The sequence below is a fragment of the Pongo abelii genome, chromosome 8, assembly GCF_028885655.2.
Source record: "Pongo abelii isolate AG06213 chromosome 8, NHGRI_mPonAbe1-v2.0_pri, whole genome shotgun sequence".
Classification (NCBI taxonomy): domain Eukaryota; kingdom Metazoa; phylum Chordata; class Mammalia; order Primates; family Hominidae; genus Pongo; species Pongo abelii.
Window position 1 is genome coordinate 78,683,105 of NC_071993.2, and position 20,468 is coordinate 78,703,572.

Genomic DNA, 20,468 nt, shown 5'->3' on the forward strand with positions numbered 1-20,468 from the left:
AAATGATTACTTATTTAACACTTACTTTGTTCAAAGTCCTGTCCTAAGCTCTAGGAGTCACAGGTGCCCCTCATATTGACAGAGTGTGGGAATTCCCTGCCCTTGAACCCTCATTGTCATGTACACTGCGAACAAAATTCCTTCCTAGAGCGAACAAAGACTTCTTCTCTTTTCTTCCTTTGCCACAAAGGCAAAACCAAAACAGAACAGAAAACAAAAACCCAGAGACTGAAATCAAAAAAATTAAAAATGAAACTTGACAGAGCAGGATAACTGCCATATCCACTGTGAAGGAAGCTTTATATTCTGGAACTTTGGGCCAAATAAAATCATAGTAGAGGCTTTTGGAAACACATAAAAAATGGAAACTTTTTTGGCATAATGACAAATGGAGTTAAAAGATAGGGCTAAGTCTCAACATTAGAAATGCTTGTTTTTGCAGTAGGTTATTCTCAGTTGAGGGAGACCACCTTTCCTGCATTCTTTATACTCATTTTCTGTCTGAGAAGCTCTTCATACCTCAATACCTGCAATAAAGTTTAAAGGGAAACTGTTTAGAACAAAATGCCTGCACATGGTTCAGGGCTATGAAGAAGAAGAACAATGTGGGGAAGGTGGAGATGTCGAAAGATAAAGGACCACAAGAAATGAGAGATAACAAAACGATTCTCAGAGAAGCAGCTCTCTTATATCTCTCCATTGTGAATTTGTCAAAATGAACCCACCGCAATAAATAAATACTTGGGTTTGCCCCATTTTCAGGGCTCCATATAAGAGTCTCCAGTAAGAGATTCTTTCTAACATTTCTGAGCATCAAAGGCTCAGATTAAGAATGAAAAGGAGGAAGAGGGAGGAGGAAAGAAAGAAAGAAACAAAGGAAAGATGTGAAACCATCTGTTAGACTCCCTTTTTTCAAATGACAAATCAAGGGATCTCCATGTCAGGGTCTTTTCATTCTTCCCATTGCTAACATTTCATTGCCTGAAGGATTCTAAGATTGGCATTAAACTCACTGAATTTCTCACTACAACCCTATCAGAAATAGCAGGAAAATTTTAAACTGAGGGAAGAGAGACACTTGCCCAAGGTCACACAGCTGGTAAGCAGTGAAGGCAGAAATCAAAAGCAGACCCTCTGACTCAGACCCCCAAGATTTAGCACTAGGCTCCACTGTTTCACTAGGCACTACTTTTCTATTTGAAATGGTGCATGGTGTAGTGTGAGAAAAAGTAGCTAATTCTAATATTAATTAGGGCTAGAATTCTAACAGTCCTCATTAAATTGATCCTCCTTCACCTTCATAAGCTTCCGTCATAGTTGATGCCTCTGATGAGAATAGAATTCCATGTATCCCAAACATCAGCTCTGTTATGCAATATTAGCCTCCCACAGTTTTATATGGGACTAATTTGTGATTATAATTATAATTATAATGTGATGTAATCTAATATCATCTGAGATTATTAGGTTCCATGTTCTGAGGAGTTATAGAGCAGAGGCATAAGTTATCGTTGGTTCTTTTTGCATGTTTGCATGTAATCAAATTTAGTAGAGCTCTGTTGAGTATACAGAATGACACCTGAGAGACACAAATCCAGAGAAAGGGTCAAGAAAGTAAATGCAAACAAAACAAAACAAAACAAAAAACAAAACACACATTGAAATCAGTAAAGAGGGTTTGTCATATATTTTCCATAATAGGAAGAGGAAGCTAAAAAGTGGATAAAGCAGTCTGTATACACGAAAATTATTAAGAGTCAGAAAGGCTGTCCACAGGCACTGAAATGCACAGGAGAGCAAAGGATCCTTGTGACAGGTTTATCAGGCATAAAGGCACCCAGAGTGGAGTTCAACATGTTTTTCATACTCCATTGGCTGACTAAAGTTACCATCCAAGTTAATCCAAAATTAAATCCCCACCACATTCTTCCCAATACTATTAGTGTATTAAGGGGCCACAGCACAAAGGTAAAGATCAGTAAAGCTGGTAAATTATCCTTTTATCTTTGGAAGAGTTTACATAAAAAATATTCATTCACAATTAAGTGACTGATACAGGAGTAGCTTTTATTCATCTGAGAGGATCACCAGGAGGGACATTTCTTGACATAAGTCATGAAGATGATTACATATTCATCATGAATACAGAAGTAAGGAAGGAGCTTGAATGAAAGCAAAGGAGGTCTAAAGAATTTAAAATATTTAGGCATAACTGAATTAAAGTGTGTACCTAATGCTCATAGGTGATGGGGTTGTAGTGAAAAATAAGAGTGGAGAGATTTTTTTAAATTCTAGAACTCATAATACCTTGGAGATCATATCTGTGTTTTGTGGTGTGCAGTGAAAGTGACGGAGAGCCACAACAGAGTTTTACTTTGGAAAATAACACAAATTTTGATAACGTTAAATTAACTTTTATAGCTGGGGGGAATGCTTGGAGAGGTGCAAGATTGGAGGCAGAAACACCAGTCAGGAGATTGTAAAGATCAAAGTCAGAAAAGAAATAAAGGAAAGATTAGGGGACTCTATCAGTCCAGGCATGATCATCAAAGAAAACTGTTAGAAAAGATAGATAGGTAAAAAGATAGGTGTATGATAGATAGATTAAAAATTGATGAGACAGAGATAGATATACTTACATAATTTTTTTTTTTTTTTTTTTTGAGATGGAGTCTCGCTCTGTCACCCAGGCTGGAGTGCAGTGGCGCGATCTCGGCTCACTGCAAGCTCCACCTTCCAGGTTCACGCCATTCTCTGCCTCAGCCTCCCGAGTAGCTGGGGCTACAGGCGTCCACCACCATGCCCAGCTAATTTTTTTTGTATTTTTAGTAGAGACGAGGTTTCACCGTATTAGCCAGGATGGTCTCCATCTCCTGAACTCGTGTTCTGCCCGTCTCGGCCTCCCAAAGTGCTGGGATTACAGGCGTGAGCCACCACGCCTGGCCAGAGATAGATATACTTTCATAATTTATTAAAAGGATCTATCCTTGTACAACTGTGGACATTGGCTAAAGAGTTTGTGTAAGGTTGCTGTCTTCTCATCTGATCCTGGAGCTTGATATCTGAGGTCAGTAAGTCAGAAAGGAAGATGGATATGAAATAGGAGAGAATGAGTAGAAACTAGAACTTACGACCGTGGGCTTGAACCCAGCAGAACAGACTAGAACCTGTTTAAGTGTCTTACTGCTTCTAACTTCAATGGTGGTGTCAAAAGAAACTAGTGCTTTTCCTCATGAATCCAAATAAGTCCTGACCCAGGAGTTGGAGAAGTTGAAGAAAGATCTGGAAGAAAGTGGGCTATCTAATGTCCCAAGCAAGCAGGTAAATGACAATATACATGAGCTACAACACCTTCTGTTGTTTCCTAGCATCAGACCTTTCTTAGCAATAGAAAAATAAATGGTTGTGGTTCACTTTTGCCTTCTAATCTTTAAAATGTCTCCTGTGATCCACTGGAAGGAATATACAACAATGGGAATTCTGAGAAACATAGTTCATCCTAGCCATGTAGGCCCAATACAAAGACATTAACAAAAATCAATATGACATGGTTTTGTAGAGGTAGGATTGGAGTTGGGGCCTGATTAGATATGTTTTGTGGGGGGATGTGCTGAAACAACATTAGAACTAAAGTATTTATTACATTTGATAGCTGCAATTCATATAATGAGCATTCAGGGGTAGATTCTTCAAACTTAAGATTGAGAAATAAATGGGAATTATCAACATAAAGAAAGAGCAGAGACAGGTGCATAACTTTGGAGGGATCATATTCAAGGTAGTAAAATAATTATAACAATAATATGAAAGAAGTTTGCATTTTAGCATAGTTATAGTCTTTACAGAAAGAGTCAAGTTGCAGAGGACAGGTTAGAATGCAGAGAAGACAAGGATAATCTGTAGAAACAATGATACATTGATGTTAGAGAATATTATATATAAGCACAAACACAGGGGAGAGAGAGGTGTCAACCTAACAAGAGACATATTTACTCTGAGGGTGAGAGAACAGAAGGTGAGAAGAGAGACTGTCACCAAATCGAATCACCAAAACAACCCTGAAATGTACAATTTTACACAAGTTCACTGATGTCCAAAACAGTAAATGTCTTACTAACAGTAAATGTCTTATACCAACTTCATAATACTATCAACTATATTTGTGTCTGTACAAACTTCTTAAAGTTTTATAAGAAACTTAAGTTTTATATAATATTTACTATTTTAGGACATTTGAAAACAAAATATTGTGTAATATTTTTAATACGTGTATGTTGCATGTATGTGCTTAGTAAACACTATGTGAATGGTGTTAAATTCTAAATCATTGCTAGGCTAATACAAATTGAAATTGTAAGGCTATTTCACATTAACTTAACACAGATTTTCAGTAATGTTATATAAATTTACTGTTAGCAATGTACATGAAGAGTTCTTGGATTTGTCATGTTACCTTTCTATTGTAAACTGCGTTTACTCTTCTGACAAAATCTTTTAAGTATACAAATTTGAAAATAAAAAAACTTTGGGGAATTTTCTAAAATTAAAAGAAAAGTTGGTAACTTTTAAAGTTATAGCTAAGGAATGACAGTTAACTTTGATACTTATTTTAGACAAACAAGTCAGCTATTACTTTAAAATTTAAGGTCACATCCTTCTTTGCTCAAGAGTAAGTAAAATAATATAGGATGAATAATGTGTGCATTATAAGACCAAAATATTCCCTATTTTTAAGCCATTAATAATACATAAAACCTGTTGATAATCATGTTTTTTTATTTAAAAGGAAAGTAAATTTGAAAACAAAAGAGACAATCTTAAAATTCTGGGTCATAACATATCTGAGAAATCGGCATTATCAGAAAAATCATTGTAAAGATAGCATCAAATAGCGTGCTATTCAGCATAAGCTTAAATCCCAACACCTCTGTGATTTAAAAAATAAAAATAAAAAATGAAACTAATAAAAAGTCTCTCTCCCAAAACCGTCAAATGAGGCAGAAATGCATGTTTAATTTAGCAAAAGTGAAAACACTTGTCACTCAGATATGAAGTGAAACAAACAATTGTTTAGAAAAGTGATCATAAATTTGATCATGAAAGCAAAAGTAAATTATATTTAGTCATGTAGAACAATGAGATTTTTCATCAATCCTTTTATGCCTTCATACATTTAAAACATTATTTTGTAAATATTTTCCTTTTGTCTTTTCCTTTCAAAATTTTTAGTGTCTGGTCAGAACACTACTCTTTTTTGTTGTACTTATTTTTGTCTTTTTTTCCTTTTCTTTATTTTTAACATATATATATTTTTAACATATATAAATATATATATATTTTATATATATATTTTATATATATATATTTTATATATATATATTTTATATATATATATTTTATATATATATATTTTATATATATATATTTTTTATATATATTTTATATATATATATTTTATATATATATTTTTTATATATATATATATTTTATATATATATATATTTTTTTTTTTTTTTGAGACAGGGCTTTGCTCTGTTGCCCAGGCTGGAGTGTGCAGTGGAACAATCTCAACTGACTGCAACCTCTGCCCTCCGGGTTCAAGGGATTGTCCTGTGTCAGCCTCCCAAGTAGCTGTGACTACAGGCACCTGCCACCATGCTTGGCTAATTTTTGTGTTTTTAGTAGAGACAGTGTTTCACCATGTTGGCCAGGCTGGTCTCCAACTCCTGGCCTCAAGTGATCCACCAACCTCGACCTCCCAAAGTGCTGGGATTACAGGCCTGAGCCACTGTGCCCAGCCCAACTTTTAAAGTTCAGTGGTACATGTGCGGGTTTGTTACACAGGTAAATTTGTGTCATGTGGGGGTTTTTTGTACAGATTATTTAATCACCCAGGTATTAAGCCTAGTACTCATTAGTTATTTTTCCTGATTCTCTCCCTTCTCCCACCCTGCACCCTCCGATAGGCCCCAGTATCTATTGTTCCCCTCTGTGGCCGTGTGTCCTTATCCTTTAGCTCCCATTTATAAGTGAGAACATGCAGCATTTGGTTTTCTTTTCCTGTGTTAGTTTACTAAGGATAATGGCCCCCAGCTCCACCCATGTCCCTGCAAAGGACATGATCTCATTCTTTTTTTGGATGCATAGTATTCCATCAGGTAAGTGTACCACATTTTCTTTATCCAGTCTACCATCGACGAGCATTTTGGTTTAATCCTTGTCTTTGCCGTTGTGAATAGTGCTGCAGTGATCGTACATGTGCAGGTGTCTTTATGTTAGAACAATTTATATTACTTTGGGTAGATATGCAATAATGGGATTGCTGGGTCATATAGTAGTTCTGTTTCTAGGTCTTTGAGGAATTGCCACACTTCCTTCCAAAATGGCTAAACTAATTTACACTCCCACCAACAGTGAATAAGGGTTCCTTTTTCTCAACAACCTCACTAGCATCTGTTATTTTTGACTTTTTAATAACAACCATTCTTACTGATGTGAGATGGTGTCTTGTAGTTTTGATTTGTATTTCTTTAATGATCAGTGATGTTGAGATTTTTTTCATATGATTGTTGGCCACATGTATGTCTTCTTTTGAAAAGGGTCCTTTGCTCACTTTTTAATGGGGTTATTTGTTTTTTTCTTGTAAATTTGTTTAAGTTCCTCATAGATTTTGGATACTAGACCTTTGTCAGATGCATATTGTGCAAAAATCATCACCCATTCCTTAGATGTCTGTTTATTCTGTTGATAGTTTCTTTTGCTGTGCAGAAGCTGTTTAGTTTGTTAATTTTTTCCTTTGTTGTGATTGCTTTTGGTGTCTTTGTCATGAAATATTTTCCCATTCCTACTAGGTTGTCTTCCAAGGTTTTCATAGTTTTGAGTTTTACATTTAACTCTTTAATCCATCTCGAGTTAATTTTTGTATATAGTGTAAGGAAGGGGTTCTGTTTCAATCTTCTGTATATGGCTGGCCATGGGGGGAGGGGGGAGGGATAGCATTGGGAGATATACCTAATGCTAGATGATGAGTTGGTGGGTGCAGCGCACCAGCATGGCACATGTATACATATGTAACTTACCTGCACATTGTGCACATGTACCATAAAACCTAAAGTATAATAATAATAATAAAAAAAAAAAGAAAGAGGAGAAAAAAGTGACATAAAACTTAATGGATATAGAAAGTTGGGAAAAGAAAGATAATAGGAAAATTACAAGAGGTTATAAAAGATTTATGAAAATCCTATCCTGTTGGGTCAAAGCTGATTGTGATTAGATGGATACGTTTATAAGATTTTATTAAAATTAGCTTTCATATTAATAACAAACTATAAAAAAAAGAAATGCATTTCCTTTCTTTATTGTTATTTTTTTGTCAGTTTTGTCAAAGATCAGATAGTTGTAGATGTGTGGCTTTATTTTTTGGCTTTCTATTATGTTCTATTGGTCTATGTGTCTGTCTTTGTAGCAGTACCATGCTGTTTTGGTTACTATAGCCCTGTAGTATAGTCTGATGTAGGGTAGCATGATACCTCCAGCTTTGTTGGTTTTGCATAGGACTGCCTTGGGTATTTGGGGTCTCTTTTGGTTCAATATGAATTTTAAAATAGTTTTTTTTTCTAGTTCTGTGAAGAATACCACTGGTAGTTTGACAGAAATAGCATTGAATCTACAAATTGCTTTGGGCAGTATAGCCATTTTAACAATGTTGATTCTTCCTATCCATGATAACAGAATGCTTTTCCATTTGTTTGTGTCATCCCTGATTCCTTTGAGCGGTGTTTTGTAGTTCTCTTTGATGAAGTCTTTCACCTCCCTGGTTAGTTGTATTCCTAGGTATTTTATTTCTTTTGTGGCAATTCTAAATGGGATTATGTTCCTGATTTGTCTCTCACTTGACTATTGTTGGTATATAGGAATGCTATTAATTTTGTATTCTGAGATTTTGCTGAAGTTGTTTATCAGCTTAAGGAGCTTTGGGGTCAAGACTATGGAGTTTTCTAGATATAGGATGATATCTTCTGTAAACATAGCTTGACTTCCTTTCTTCCTATTTGGATGCTCATTATTTCTTTCTCTTGCCTAATTGTTCTGGCTAGGACTTCCAATACCCTTTAATATGTTATTCTGAGTTATCTTTTTTATAGGAGACATATTGGTAATATTCTCCAATTTAAGCACTGTATCTAAGTCTCTAAGAACATCACTCTTCACAGATAAATATCTCCCTGCCACTGTGCACTTTATAATTTTAATTCTATTATGAGTCAGGATATTTTAAAGAAAAAGAGCTATTGGATTCATAAGTAATACATGTATAAAAATGATGCATGCAAAATAAAATGGTTGATAAACTGATGAAGAAAAACTGTGTATTTTAATACCCTCAGAAAATTATTAATGGGAACTACAAGCCACTTCCTTCCAAATGGATTTCTGATTTACAGGATTCAGGAAAAATATTTTGACTGAGCTGTGAGTCCTCATATCAGAAGCTGAATACCTAGATTAATTCATCACATCACATTTCTTTTCCAAATTAGCAGGAGATTCTGCCAGTTTCTTGGTGAGTCTAGAGGGACTTCTAAAGAAGACAGCAGCATTGATAAACGTAGAATTGAAGCTGAAGACAACTCATGGAAATTGTTGATATGCATCACTTCTAACATACACAATAACATTGTTTATGTCCTTAGATTTCCTTTGACAAACAAAAAGTTTAAGATTTCACTAATTTGAATACCCAACAACCTTCTTGTTTTTAGGATATTGTTTGGTAAGATTGTACGTATACTACATCCATCATATTTTCATTGTGAAGAGTTTCTAAAAAGAAAACTATAACCAAGGAGAATTGGATCAAAATTCAAACTACACATTACAGCTGTCCCTTTTGATCCTAAATCTCTAAACAAATAGAAAATTATCTTTTGTTTAACAAATCTATAACCTTGAATACTTAAAATTAGAAGAATAACTATGAGTACTCTTTCAAATATATTGTGCCATGAGATCTGATTGAAGAAGAAACCATAGCACAAAATATTTTCAGGAAAACTAGTGAGAAAAAGAAGGTGCCCCTCTGGATGCAAGCCAAGCAAGGAAGTGTTAGATGCTGTGAGCATGAAGAGCCTGGGGTGGACCTGCCTCCACTTCTGACTTCTCCTGCTTAAACCAAGGCAGGAATTGGTCAGAGACAGGATAGTGCCCTGTGAACTTCAAGAGGAATGGAGGAAAATGTATTTTTTGCTATTTGTTGCCCATTCTTTTTCCATATATTTTAGAATCAACTCACCATTTAACAATTAAAAAAAGAACTGCTGCAATTTTGGTGGGGCTATATTGAATCAAAAAATAAATTTAGAGTGAAGTGACGTGTTTAAAATATGAAGTCTTCTCATTCATTAACAGCATATGCCTCTACATTTATTTGGGCTCTTTCCATTCTCTTCAACAGTGTTTTGTAGTTTTCACATTGTCCACTGGATTTATTCCTAAGTCCTGTGTATTTTTGATAAAACTAAAAATGGTTATTCAAATTTTTTAAAATATTGCTGGTGTATCGAAGTAAAATTGATTTTTGCATAATTGCTTTTCAAGTGAATTTGCCAAATCCACTTGTTGATTCTAAGAGTTTCTTGCAGATTCATTTGGACATTTGCACAAGAATTAACTTTACCAATTTTTATTCTTTTATTTCTTTTTCTTTCTTTATTCTGTTGCCCAATTTGGTACAAAGTTGAAAAGAAGTTGATGATGTTAGGGATTTTTGCTTGTGTGTTTTTGACAAAGATTGGCCTTTACCTTTTCATCTTTTGATACCTTTGTCAGTTTATCTGACTTCCTAACATAAGGTGGAAAGAGTTCCCTCTCTTTCTTCTCTTTAAATATTTTTTATAAAACTGAAATTATTTTATCCTTAATATTTGGAATATAATTTACATTAGCAAAATATTTTCGATAGAAGAAAAGTTACATAATTATTTTATATACCTAAATGAAATCATATGGATTCCTTTACATGATATACTTACTATGTTCACATTTATCACATTTATATCAATAATATGAATGGGAAAAGCTAGTTACAGAAATAATGCTGTATAATTTATGTAGAGAAAGGATCTGAAACAACCATGGTTTTCTCTAGGGAGTAGAGTGAATAGGTTGTGAGAACTTTGAGTCACATCAATATACTGTAAACATTATAGTTTTAATAACTTATCAATTGTGATTTAAAATGGCACAAACATGAGCTTTTCCATCTACTCAAGGATGCGGAAGGGAAAAAAGGAAGAAAGAAATATCTACATAAAATGGCTGAACACTGATCTCTTTTCTTTTTAGCAAGTACATTTATTGGCTTGATATTGTTGTAAGTGCTTAGAGACTGTTCCCTGAGCAGACTATGTGGTGTGGTGTTCCAACAGAGAGTTGTCTGCTGTTTTGTGAGCAGAAGTTGTTAATGCCTGCAAATTGATGCTATTCTCCAGTCTCGGGTTATAAAGGGAAAGCAGATGTTCATGTGCAACTAACCCAAACACATTGAGAAAGGCTACAGACATTTTCCCATTTCAATTACCATAATTTAATGTCTAGAATACATGCCCAAAAGCTTTTCATGGCAGTGGATCAGCACATCCCATGCAATGCAAACCAAGTCCCCAAACTCTTCTGTATGCACTGCTCATTTTCAGAGATGAAAGCATTATACTGAATATGAGTTCAAACTGTTCTGAAGTGCTTTTGTTGGTATATTTTCAAATATTACAAGGGTTTGTTACCTAGTAGTTTTCATTATAGATTCCATAGAAGAGTTGTTTACCTTTTTGCACTTTCATATTGTTTTTCTTTTTATTGGTGTATGATTGCTATGGTTGAACTGAATTTGCTAGGCCATTTCTTGAGATGTGACAATCATATCTTATTCCTTATGATTCTCTTTAGAGGAAATTGTCATTAAATAGTTGAGGTACATTCTTTTGAAGCATGTAAAATAATTAACATCCTTTTAAATATGAGCAGCTTAATACAGAAGACAAAATATTTGATTTTTCAAAAAATAAACCAAATTAAACAAAAAGATCATTTTAATAAAATAGAAACATAAATGTAGGTTATATTTTGAACATATTATAAAATATTAAAACATTAAAATGTTTATGATGGATTACTTGCAATAAATAAACTTTAAAATGAATATTACCTTGTTTTGTTTGTAAAAAACACACCCATGATATGCACATCAAAAGATACTACCAACAAAACTATGATTGCTTTGGTCATTTCCTATTGGTGGGTATTATAAAAGCTTACAATTTTTCTTCTTTTTAGGCATCTGTAGTTTATAAAATTTCTATTAATTTTCATTAAGAAAAATTCTACGTATCTAAACAAATATAGAAAATGTGCTTTGAAGTAAAATTTGAAGAAACATGAAACATAGGCGAAACTTTGATGTTACTTCCTTAGTACATCAAACTGTAAAATTTCTAATAATTTAAATTTGGAAAATATGTTCATTTATTTTTATAAGTGTATTCTTGTTTATCCAAATAACATATTCATTGCAAAAAAAAAGCAACTAAAAATCTCAGTAACATATTAAGGAAGTTATTTGGATTTTGGTATATGTCTTTCACACAGTTTTTTTGTTATCATTGGAAAACCTAATTAAAGAGATGCATTCAGAGGGAAAATAATTAGACATCAAATTTGGAAAGTAAGTCTACTATTTCTGACCTTAAGTCCTTAATCCTCCTCCTCAAATCAGCATTACCTGTCTATAATGTATACTTCCAATGAGGTTTGAGATTCTATGAATAAACAAGCATAAAGTGTCTGTGTGTGTGTGTGTGTGTGTGTGTGTGTGTGTGAGAGAGAGAGAGAGAGGAATAAGTATTTACATAGAGACAATTTATTCTTACAAAAATGGTTCATTATATACAGTATTTATTATTGTTCTTTCTTCACTAAAATTGTCTCTTTTAAGTTTTTACACTTTTAAAAGAGGTATATTATTTTTAAATGATTGCATGTTGTTCTACTGTGTGGCTCTATAATAATTTATTTAATACATTCTATATTATTAGATATTTTTGTTATTTGTTTTCTGTGTTTTTTACACTATAAAATTTGATCAGATGAATATTTCCTATGCATGTATGTGACTATATTTACTGGATATATTTTTAGAAGGAAAATTTCTTGGTCAAGAATATAAACTTAAAAAATGATATATAGTGCTAAATTGTTCTTCATACATTTTAAGCAATATATGTCAATATACGACTATGGTATTTCCCATATTTTTGCTAATAGAGTATATCCTTTTAATTGTTAAACAAAGATTTTTAATTATAGTTTCTATTTGTCCTTCTTTTTCCTTCAGAGATTTATCATTATATCACTTTGTTAATGGTCATTTGCCTATTTTTGCACATGTTCATGTGTGTTTATGGTGGGAGTGAGTAGCCTGTTTATGTCCTCTGCTCATTTTTGTATTTATTAGATTGTTTGATTTATTTTTTTCTCATGAGCTGTAAGAAATCTTTATGTACTGAGGTAATGTGTCCTTAGTGAGCCATATTCTTTGCAAATATTTATTCCTAGTTTTATTATTCATTTGTCTTTGACTTGGTCTATTGAATTGAGCTTAGTTTTCTTTCAAAGGAAGAATTTACTGAGCCAGCTGTTACCAGAAGTTGCCTGTTAAGAGAGTTTTCAGCTGTCAGCCCCTTTATGAATTGCCTCAGCTTCTAGTTACCCACTCTCTGCAAGGAAAGCCCTTCTGGAATAGTCATTATCCAATGACTACTTCAGGTTGGGCTATAAATGGCCAACCTGATGGGCCGTTTTAGCAACAGAGATCCTCATAAAGTCAGCTGAGACTGCCATTGGGCTTGCATTGCATTTTAACTTTTCCCTTTGCTCTTCTCTGCTTCTTTCCCTTCCCTTCAACAGATGTGGATCTCGAGGACGCTCTTCAATAAATATCCTGCACACTAAATTCTGAATCAATGTTTGCTTCCCAAAGACTCAACCTGTGCCTCCCCTAGAGCATTTATATAATTGAACATTTATAAAATCCCTTTGTATTTTGCCTTAATCCTATATATGCCTCATCTAGAGGTAAATTCATTCCTGGAGGAAGTTGGTAATCTCTCTCTCAGCATGTGTGTGTGTAATACACACACACACACACTGTATACACACTAAATATATACAAAATATACACACTAAATATACACACTATACTATACACACACTATATATATTACATATACATATTATATATACACATGCACTATTTGTACACACACTATATACACACTATATGTATATATACACTGTACATACACACAATCTTTGTATATATACACACTATATCATATATATCATATAAACACACACTATATAGTTATGTATATGGTATATATAGTGTGTGCATGTATATATGATGAACACAGATTTTTTTTTTAAATTTTCTACAATCAGAAATTTTTTTTCTTACATATGTGTATGAGTTTCTCTGTAGCATAGATAACTAAGAGTGGAAATGGTGGTTCATAGGAGGTGGGTGTCTTCAACATTACTAGAGAATTCCAAAGTTCTCAAAATGGGGATTACATACATGTTCAAATTTTAAAACACATTGTCCAAATAATTTCTTGCCTATCTATGAACTTTGTAGTTGGATGGAAAAATTATCTTTCATTACATTAGATGCCAATTGCACAGGAATTAGAAAATAACTTCATCACATGAGCTCTATTAATGGCATTACCCTCCTTCTAGTCCCTGAGGTAGGACATCTGTAAGCCACCTTTGGAAGGCTTTTATTATTTCATAATCAGTCTTCTAATATTCACCCTTATTATTGAACATTCTTTTCTTTATTTACTTCTGTTATTGTTAATTTTATGTGTCATCTTGATTGGATTAAAGAATACCTAGATAGCTGGTAAAACATTATTTTTGGTTTGTCTGTAAAGGTGTTTCTGGAGGAGACTAACATTTGAATTACTAGATTGAGTAAAGAAAATCCACCTTCACCAATATAGTTCCTTACCCAGTAAGTTCTTTGCTGCCTAAATAGAACAAAAAGGTGGAGGAAGGATAAGTTTCCTGTCTCTCCTTAAGCTGAAGCATCCATCTTCTCCTGCCCTTGGACATTTGAACATCAGAGATCTTGGGTCCCAGGCTCCAGGATTTATAACAGCTTCCTACTACCCCCACCCTCCACCCCTGGCTTCCCTGGTTCTCCAGTTTGCAGATGGCATATTGTTGGACTTCTTGGCCTCCATAATCACGCAAACCAATTCCCATAATAAATCTCTTGCTCTCAGTGCCTATATACATGTCCTATTGGTTCTGTTTCTCCAGAAAAAACTAATACAACATCATGGCCCTCATATAATAAGTTCGAGGTTCTGACCTCAAACTTATTATATGAGGGCCATGAGTTTGTATTTCTTACAAACATCATCAGCTTTTGTATTAACAAAAGTCTTCAGGCTATTTTGGCTTTCTTAGGGCCTTGAAATTCAAGGCATTTTTACACTCGCTATATTCAATTAGAACAAGAAAGCAAACAAACATTTTCAAAATATGCTCTTTCCAAGTTTTACTTGAGAGAACATGTTAAAACTGCATCTTCTCCCAGTTTCTCAGGCAATAAGCTTTATCTGGACACCATACTTTATCATTTTAGTGAGCACCGTTATCTGGGAGTCAAATGTGTTTGAGAAAAAGTACTTAGTGTCTCTGCAGACTCTTTACTACACCATTCTTGCTTTCTCTGCCATAAACAGCTCTTACTGAACTAAATCTCCTCTAACATAGCAGCTCTTCCTCCCATTGCAATTAATAACCATGAAAAATCTAATATCTCTGCCTCATGGCCACTCCAACTGAAATAACTTTAGATTGCTCCTTAATGCAGGTTCAAATCCTTCCTACAAGCAGGCACATATATTTCTGCACAACTGGATGCCACTGAGGTTCCTCTGAGAAGAATATGAAATCATAGAGTATGAAAGAGATGAGGTTAAATTCTGGCTTCACTAATTAGTGTTTGCGTTGGTATAGGTATGTGAATCAAACTTTTCAAACTTTCAATTATTTTGTCTGAATAAAACAACATTTTAACTTGTTAGGCTATTTGTGAGGGTTAACTGGGAAAAATCATGCAAAACTTTTAAAAGGCGTATCTGGCACACCGTAGGCATTTAATACATGATGGTTCTGTTTCTTGTTTCTTTTCTCTTGCATTCCAGCAATAATTTCTCAGATACCTGTAACTAATTGGTTAAATCTAATTTGATTTCAACATATTTAAAATTAAATTTAAATAACAAAATATATGAGACTCTTTCAAGTTTTCAAATACTTTACTGTAAATTAAAGTAACCATATTTAAATTGTTTACTTCTACTCCCTCAAATTATTTCATTTATATTTTTACTTACAGGCATTCTAGTCTTGGTATCTATGTTAATATTCTTGGCTTTCTCATATGTTCTGCCTACTTCTATTTATGTTCCATGTTGAATATGATATTTCCAATACACTTACATTCTTATACTTCAGTGTAAGTTCAAATATTTCTCTCACTAGCTCCAGTAAGATTTCTGGTTTCCAACATTTTGAAGATTCTCCAGGTAACTTTATTATGTTTTCTCCGACTTATCCTGAAGAAAACCTATTTTTTTAAGAAAAGACTTTTAATCATTGTATTTAAATATTATCAGTGCCTACTACTGGCCATTTCAAAGTGGGACAATATATTTATGAATATATAACACTTCGATTTTTGAGAAAGCTTTCATGACAAATACTAATTTGTTTTCAGATTACTCTCTGCCCCACAGAAAACAAAACAAATGATTCAGATGGGCAGCAATATATGTATCTGTGCTGTTAGAAACAAACGCTCTTCTGAGTACACCACAAAAAAGATGTGCAAACTTTTATGAAAGTACATGGGAAAAAGTGAAAACGTTTTAAAGAAATCCACAGTTTGTCATCTAAATGAGCTTTTAAAATGAGGAGGAGAGCTGAGAATACATCCATTTGTAGGTAAATGCTTCAAGAGAAAGAATGTTTATGTAATACTGAATATGCTATGGACCACATTACCATTGCAGAGCATATGTTCTTTGTAAGTAAGAGAACATAAACCCACTATATGGATGAAAAATGGCGAAATTTGGAATCACATAAGAGACATGTTCAACTTCTAAACTTTAACAGATTCATAATGAACCTGCAAATTGAGAATTAACACCTGTTCTGGATCATTATCACTAGTAAAGTGCCAAGTGGAGACTTGTTTGTATGTGGGAAATGTTGTTATTTTTCAAGGTCAGCTGCTAATATGTATCATTTACATGAATGTTTCTATTAGCAGCCTCATATCAAATTAGGAGGATAAAAGTAGAGTATGAATTGTTTGCCAATTTTTTCCGCTAGGACTAACTGGAAGAATTCTTTATCTAGACTCATGGACCAAAAAATATTTATGCTTAGACTCATGGACCAAAAAATATTTATGCTATTCAGAACAAAGTGATGGCAGAAGAAAAAATGATGCCTATTTTTCAGCAATGTTCAGGTGAAGTATGTTGGGTATTGGCCATGAGCATGGCAAGAGTGTTGAAAAAGTTGTCTCAGCACTTTTCAGGAGGGATCAGAGAAAGTAAATGAGCTTATCGATCATTTTTCTCCTTGTGGATCAGAATACTGCCAAGTACATTCTCAAGTTATAACATCCAGAATGAAATTCCACCATCAATTTACTTCCAAATATTGTTGTGTCCCCCGTTCATACTGATGACATGTTTGAGAGATATAAAGGGATAAAAGTAGGAAACAAAAATAGGTCAAAAAAGAAGGAAAGAGGAAAGGAGAGAGGTAGGTACCCTAGAGGTAGTGGTTTGTTTGTGTCTCTTTATATAGTAAGCAACCAGAGGACCACTGTTTAGACAGGTACATATTGATTATTTTCAATGCCAAGTTTTCTGAGGATTAGGCTTCTATTAGAAGTAATTTAATTCCTCAGTTAATCCTAGTTGTTCATCTAGGATTTTTATAGTTTGGGGTTTTACATATGGGTTTTTATTTTATTTATTTATTTTTTATTATACTTTAACTTTTAGGGTACTTGTGCACAATGTGCAGGTTTGTTACTTATGTATACATGTGCCATGTTGGTGTGCTGCACCCATTAACTTTATTACATTAGATATATCTCCTAATGCTATCCCTCACCCCTCCCCTCACCCACAACAGGCCCCAGTGTGTGATGTTCCCCTTCCTGTGTCCATGTGTTCTCATTGTTCAAATCCCACCTATGAGTGAGAACATTTGGTGTTTGGTTTTTTGTCCTTGCAATAGTTTTCTCAGAATGATGGTTTCTAGCTTCATCCATGTCCCTAGAAAAGACATGAACTCATCATTTTTTATGGCTGCATAGTATTCCATGGTGTTTATGTGCCACATTTTCTTAATCCAGTCTATCATTTTTGGACATTTGGGTTGGTTTCAAGTCTTTGCTGTTGTGAATAGTGCCGCAATAAACATATGTGTGCATGTGTCTTTATAGCAGCATATTTGGTAATCCTTTGGTATATACCCAGTTATGGGATGGCTGGGTCAAACGGTATTTCTAGTTCTAGATCCCTGAGGAATTGCTACACTGTCTTCCACAATGGTTGAACCAGTTTACAGTCCCACCAACAGTGTAAAAGTGTTCCTATTTCTCCACATCCTCTCCAGCACCTGTTGTTTCCTGACTTTTTAATGATCGCCATTCTAACTGGTGGGAGATGGTATCTCATTGTGGTTTTGATTTGCATTTCTCTGATGGCCAGTAATGATGAGCATTTTTTCGTGTGTCTTTTGGCTGCATAAATGTCTTCTTTTGAGAAGGGTCTGCTCATATCCTTTGCCCACTTGTTGATGGGGGTTTTTTTTATGCTTTCATTTCTTTTTTTTTATTATTATACTTTAAGTTTTAGGGTACATGTGCAGAACATGCAGGTTTGTTACATATATATACATGTGTCATGTTGGTGTGCTTTTTTCTTGTAAATTTGTTTGAGTTCTTTGTAGATTCTGGATATTAGCCCTTTGTCAACTGAGTAGATTGCAAAAATTTTCTCCCATTCTGTAGGTTGCCTGTTCGCTCTGATGGTAGTTTCTTTTGCTGTGCAGAAGCTCTTTAGTTTAATTAGATCCCATTTGTCAATTTTGGCTTTTGTTGCCATTGCTTTTGGTGTTTTAGACATGAAGTCTTTGCCCATGCCTATGTCCTGAATGGTATTGCCTAGGTTTTCTTCTAGGCTTTTTATGGTTTTAGGTCTAACATTTAAGTCTTTAATCCATCTTGAATTAATTTTAGTATAAGGTGTAAGGAAGGGATCCAGTTTCAGCTTTCTACATATGGCTAGCCAGTTTTCCCAGAACCATTTATTAAATAGGGAATCCTTTTCCCATTTCTTGTTTTTGTCAGGTTTGTCAAAGATCAGATAGTTGTAGATGTGTGGCATTATTTCTGAGGGCTCTGTTCTGTTCCATTGGTCTGTATGTCTGTTTTGGTACCAGTACCATTCTGTTTTGGTTACCATAGCCTTGTAGTATACTTTGAAGTCAGGTAGCATGATGCCTCCAGCTTTGTTCTTCTGGCTTAGTATTGACTTGGCAATGCGGGCTCTTTTTTGGTTCCATATGAACTTTAAAGTAGTTTTTTCCAATTCTGTGAAGAAAGTCATTGGTAGCTTGATGGGGATGGCATTGAATCTATAAATTACCTTGGGCAGTATGGCCATTTTCACGATATTGATTATTCCCATCATGAGCATGGAATGTTCTTCCATTTGTTTGTATCTTCTTTTATTTCATTGAGCAGTGGTTTGTAGTTCTCCTTGAAGAGGTCCTTCATGTCCCTTGTAAGTTGGATTCCTAGGTATTTTATTCTCTTTGAAGCAATTGTGAATGGGAGTTCACTCATGATTTGGCTCCCTGTTGGTCTGTTATTGGTGTATAAGAATGCTTGTGATGTTTGCACATCAATTTTGTATCCTGAGACTTTGCTGAAGTTGCTTATCAGCTTAAGGAGATTTTGGGCTGAGACGATGGGGTTTTCTAGATATGCAATCATCTCATCTGCAAACAGGGACAATTTGACTTCCTCTTTTCCTAATTGAATACCCTTTATTTCCTTCTCCCACCTGATTGCCCTGGCCAGAACTTCCAACACTATGTTGAATAGGAGTGGTGAGAGAGGGTATCCCTGTCTTGTGCCAGTTTTCAAAGGGAATGCTTCCAGTTTTTGCCCATTCAATATGATATTGGCTGTGCGTTTGTCATAAATAGCTCCTATTATTTTGAGATACGTCCCACCAATACCTAATTTATTAAGAGTTTTTAGCATGAAGAGCTGTTGAATTTTGTCGAAGGCCTTTTCTGCATCTATTGAGATAATCATGCGGTTTTTGTCGTTGGTTCTGTTTATATGCTGGATTACGTTTATTGATTTGCACATGTTGAACCAGCCTTGCATCCCAGGAATGAAGCCCACTTGATCATGGTGGATAAGCTTTTTGATGTGTTGCTGGATTCGGTTTTCCAGTATTTTATTGAGGATTTTTCATCGATGCTCATCAGAGATATTGGTCTAAAATTCTCTTTTTTTGTTGTGTCTCTGCCAGGCTTTGGTATCAGGATGATGCTGGCCTCATAAAATGAGATAGCGAGGATTCCCTCTTTTTCTATTGATTGGAATAGTTTCAGAAGGAATGGTACAAGCTCCTCCTTGTACCTCTGGTATAATTCGTCTGTGAATCTGTCTGGTCCTGGACTTTTTTTGGTTGGTAAGCTATTAATTATTGCCTCAATTTCAGAGCCTGTTATTGGTCTATTCAGAGATTCAACTTCTTCCTGGTTTAGTCTTGGGAGGATACATGTGTCCAGGAATTTATCCATTTCTTCTGGATTTTCTAGTTTATTTGCACAGAGGTGTTTAAAGTATTCTCTGATGGTAGTTTGTATTTCTGTGGGATTGGTGATATCCCCTTTATCATTTTTTATTTTGTCTCTTTGATTCTTCTCTCTTTTCTTCTTCATGAGTCTTTCTAGCGGTCTATCAATTTTGTTGATCTTTTCAAAAACACCAGCTCCTGGATTCACTGATTTTTTGAAGGTTTTTTTGTGTGTGTGTGTCTCTGTTTCCTTCAGTTCTGCTCTGATCTTAGTTATTTCTTGCCTTCTGCTAGCTTTTGAATGTGTTTGCTCTTGCTTCTCTAGTTCTTTTAATTGTGATGTCAGGGTGTCAACTTTAGATCTTTCCTGCTTTCTCTTGTGGGCATTTAGTGCTATAAATTTCCCTCTACACACTGCTTTAAATGTGTCCCAGAGATTCTGGTATGTTGTGTCTTTGTTCTTGTTGATTTCAAAGAACATCTTTA